Here is a 5,210-nt window from a genome sequence, read left to right on the forward strand (position 1 = left end):
CGTCATGCAGGAGGCACGAACGAACCCTCCATATGATTGGAAGAGATAACCAATAGGGGAAAACTGACTCGATAATAAGGTTATGGCGTACCTAAGTCAAACTAAATCCCACCCATGCGGAGGAGACTTTGTTTTGAGTGCTTTGTTCAAGGGCGACACGAATGACTCTAGCTGCCAACAATAAATGGAAATAATGTCCCTGTTCCCGCTCTTTTTTTGGAATATTTAATTTTTTTGTCTTTTTCTGATAAGCCGGAAAAAGAATAAAAGAATGCTATGGTACAGTGGAAAGAACGAGTGTCGGTGAAACAAATGATCTAGTTCCTGGGAAAGGAACGTTCCTATGCTCAATGCAGGGAGGTGAAAACTGGTCAGTGACACTCAGAGGTATGTTCCTTCCACGGATCTGGGTATGTCAAGCTGCAGAAGTCAAAGGTATGCAAGGTTGATTTTGCAGTCGTCATGGTCAAAAGTTGGCTTAAACACGAGTCCAAGTGAAGCCGGCTCTAGGCCAAAAGGTGCAAATAGTCAACATGCAATGCAGAAGTACAACTCGACACACATAGGAGCCTCTAGGGTATAAGGCCAGAACGAAGCGAAGAAGCAAAGAGGAATGAGTCTTCAACGCATAAGTCATGGCGGGACTACAGAGGACTCCCGAGCCTAAGGACAAAAATCTGCATGAGTGCCAAGCGACAATAAGGTACTAACTAGGGCACCCATGATAAGGTAGGCTCTACCACACAAGTCATGATACTTCTAAGCAATGAGAAGGTTCCGCACCATAACTTGGTGGGGTTGATCCTAAGGCAAAATGGGAAAGGAAACTGATAAATGCACAATGCAGGCGGAAAAAACCTAACCTATATGCCAGTTTCGAGAACCAATACCTGTCCGAACGGACCAACCATAAACTTCCAAAGGAGAAATCTTCCAAGTTCTGTAAACATAAATAGGAACACTAGACACGAAGTTAATACATCCCACATATAAACTTCATATAAGATCTTTGTGTTATAGAATACGAAACTTGAAAATGCGTACCTCATATATACAATATGGTACAAGGGACCACGCAGCCTTGCGGCTTACGCATAATAGTTCTTCTGGACAAACCCTTTGTAGGGATCGGACCAAGGACTCCTTTGGTAGTCATAACTCATGGCTTCAAAGAGTTCCTCCTGTGAAGGCAAAACAAGTTCTAAGAAATCATGAGAACTACAAGGATCAAAAGAGGGAATTAAAGGGTCCCATGTCCCTATAGGAAGAATCTCTCGGTCAACTGCCGGGACCAAGTCCCAAGAAGGAGAATAATAGGTCAAAGGATCCTTCTTAGAAGCGATTGAACATTGAGGATTCAATGCCACATAATTAACCCGTGGCGGGGTAGAGTCTACTTGAACACTTGGAACAAACCAAGGGGTATTCTGCAGTAAAGTCGAATTAGGGTGGTGATTATCAAATGCAAGCTGATCAATAGTGACAATATTCCCGTTATGAGGAAAGCACATTACTCGAAAGAGTGAAGACACCACAGCATTCATAGCATAGACATAATCACGCCCAAGTAGCATATTAAAGTCTAAAGGGCTATCAACCACCATCATATCGATTAAGACAGTCTTCCCACCTAAAGTGATAGGCAATTGAGGAAGAACACCCATAGATTCACCAGGCCTTCTATCATAGGCTAACAACTGACTCTGAGCTGTCAACAACTTTGGGGAACCCAAAGCTTTCCAAGTCAAAGAGGATATAATACTTGCAGAGGATCCTTCATCCACCATACATCGATAGACATTTGTGGAATTAACTCTGACCTTTATTTGGAAAGGTGCAGCGGAAGGAAGACGAGGCTCAACAAGACTATCCCAATCAAAGGAAACACTCTTAGAACTTGGAGGGGGAACATTTGAAGAAACCGAATGCCCCCTATACTAGAAGACTCTGTACTAGAGATCAAACAGACTCTTTTGTTAGGCACTTCACCCCCCAAAAGAGGAGTGTAATCGGCCAGCGATTGCACTGGCTCTACCACATTATCAACCAATGGTTGATGGGATTGATGAGAAACCATATCAGATCTAGGAGTAGAAGTACTTTCAGACTCGGACCATATCTTTTGAACCTCTGGAATACCAGGGCATAAATGAGTAAGATGGTCTCCCTTGCATATCTTACAAGGGAACTTAGGTTTAAAACTTCTACGTCCAGGTTTCTTATCAACCTCCATTCCACCAACATGACTAGCAGTGGTTTGCGGAGAGTCCTGAACATGACTTGCAGAGGTCGGTGACTCTTTGCTAGTATGACTCGCAGTGACTAGACTCATGCCCCCAGCATGACTTGCAGCGGCTGAAGACTCATCTCCAACATGACTTGCAGAGGTTGAAGATGAAATGCTAGTGTGACTTGCAGTGACTAGACTTGTGCCCCCAGCATGACTTGCAGCGGCTGAAGACTCATCTCCAACATGACTAGCAGAGGTTGAGGATGAAAGGATAGAATTATTCTTCTTCTTTGACTTCCTTTTTCTCCTCTTTTTAGATTTCTTGTGACAAGAAGGAGGAGAAGAAGGAACCCCAGATTTCTCTTTGAGAGAAGATGAACAATGAGCACCCATGTGATGCCCTTGAAATAAAGCATTCAACTGAGAGGCTTCAAGAGCATTCGGAATATTCGGAGTGGACCACAGCCAAATGGGTAGTCCAACATTCAATCCAGGAATATTCAAAGTGGCCATCAAGGGAGTACCAACGTTTCCAAAGAAAGGAAAAGCACAAGGATCCCCTTTTGGGAGGGCACCTTGGTTGGTTTCTACAGGAATATTGGCCATATCTAACTGTTCCAAAGAACCTTCCCCTATGGGAATATAGAAATAACTCTTCAAGGAATATGGATAAGCAATCAAAACCTTTGCCCTTGAGGAGGCAAATCTACAACTTCTGAAAGAACGACCAAAAGCCTTTCAAGATTGGTAGAGTGGTAAGCCGGTCACTCAGAACACAAAGTCCAAACGTGACTAGACAAAAATACCTAAAGCCAACTATATACAAGGAGCAAAGAACACCCACTAGAAAGTCCCTAAAGATAACAGCCAGTCAAACAACTTCCAAGTATTTCCGCTCCGGGTGATGAGGACCGGACACCAAAATACAAGAAAGTGGAGTCAGGGGCCTTCCGAAGATAGTCTGGGATAATGACGGCCCAGTCCTATCAGCGAAGGTAACAGAGGAAGTTACGCTGACCTCCTAACAACAGCCTGCGCCGGTGCAAGCCCCCAAGCTTCGCAAGGGTGCCCTCCAGTAGTACTGTCGAGAGTGATACAACGTCAACCTCAGGTGCCACGGGATTCCCCTCCGCAGCCACCTGTGTAGATCCCTAGGAGAGGCAACTATGGGCACCAACTCGTCGCAGAAGCCAGGCGGAACAGTCGTGAGGTAAGTTCGGACAAGTAGGAGAGGGGGTATCTCTCTTCCCTGTCTTCACAGACCCTCGTGCTTAACTCCCAGATCCGGAGCTTTCCTGGTCTTCCTAAAGCTATTGGATTTACTCTCGTTAATCAAACTCTTATGTTTGACGTTTTATGTGGCCTTGGAGAGTTAACTCTCCACTCGCCTAATCCAAGGCCCTAAAATCCTAAACTTGTTGGTGTAACTGACTAAAACAAAAAAGTTCTAGTGGATTTTAATTTAGTGCTTGATTTTATTAGGCTGTTCTTTAAGTCACAAGGTAATGGAGATGAAACTTGTGGTGTTTTTATGGACGCAAAAGAAATTAATAAAACTTAGCTACATGCACATGCACTTTTCGTTTTTCGATGAAAAGTAATCTCTACAGGGTTCAGAGGAAAAATAAAACAAAGTTTTTTGCTTTCTTTTCAGACTCCACACTCACAAAAGCTAACAAAGCTATGTATGCATAAAAAGGGATGCAAATCTATCCTAATGCAACAACTATATGTGAATGCAAAATTTAAAAACTACTCAACAAACAAAGAAGGAAAGTTTCTCACTTATCAAATTTGTCTTGCCACTAAAATGCTTAGATAGAAGATGATGTGTTACCAATCATTTCGTCCAAACAATAAAAACAAGTTCGAAGATAAACACAAAGCACTTTCACTTCGCAAAAAAGGAAATCAAATGAAAAGCAAGTTTAAGAAAGCGAAACTCAAAACTTTCCAAAGATTTTCTTTCAATCAAACCAAAAAGTCTTTTTCAAAGGAAAGCTCTCAAAAATACTGACACCAATGATTGATAAATAGGCAACCAAACACTTTTGTGAATTGACACCTTTCAAATGATGAAAACTCAACAAAAATAAAATGTGTTTGAAATCGCTTTTTGACAATCAAAAGCAGCAATGAAAGTCCAAAGGATCAAAAGACAAGTTTCAAGAAAATGGTAACAAATAACTTTCCCGAAACGAAGGAGCGAATGGTCACAAAAATGGTTTCGTTAAGCAAACAAAAGGGTCATCAAAACAAAAATGAACACAAAGCTTGAAATCCAATCTTCCTACTCTGCCAAAACAGAGCAGTCAAGATTCCTAACTAGAAATCTTGTGTGTCAAAAATCAATGACGCTTGCAATCAACGAAAACAAGACTAATACTCCTTATGACTAGAGAGAGTTCAGAACAAGATGCCCCCTGTTAAACAGAGAACTGTCACTGGAAAATGACTGCTTCAAACTGACCCAAACCACCAGACAGACATTCAGCATAAAGAAAATTTATAAATCTTGAAAATTATGTAATATACGCGCCTGCAATTATGTGCAGAATGCGTGTACACGCGACTGTAACTAAGGAAACCTGCGTATACGCGGGTTCACTTAGTGAAACTTGCGTATATACGCTTCTGTAATCCAGAAAAAGAGCGTATTTGAAGTCTTTCAAGAAAAATAAAAAACACAGACTGAAAAACTGGAAAAGCTTGGAGTTCAAGAACAGATCAGACAGTCAGAGCCAACAAACAGAGGGGCTGAGTCTTGATTGGCTTGAAGACTACCCAAACTAGGAACAACAAGAGTGTTGTCCCCAGCGGAGTCGCCAATTCTGGTTGAAGGGAAAGTACCCCTAGGGTCCTTTGGGCTAAGACTCTACCAGACTAAAAATTGCTTATTCAAAGAAACACACACACAGCCATCATCTTTACTTTTAAGCAAATTCTAATGTTAAGGGTACGTACCTAAGGTCCTACGTTC

Source organism: Pinus tabuliformis, chromosome 7 (assembly GCF_031772625.1).
Source record: "Pinus tabuliformis cultivar Carrire ecotype Pingquan chromosome 7, CPIR1, whole genome shotgun sequence".
NCBI classification, from domain to species: Eukaryota; Viridiplantae; Streptophyta; class Pinopsida; order Pinales; family Pinaceae; genus Pinus; species Pinus tabuliformis.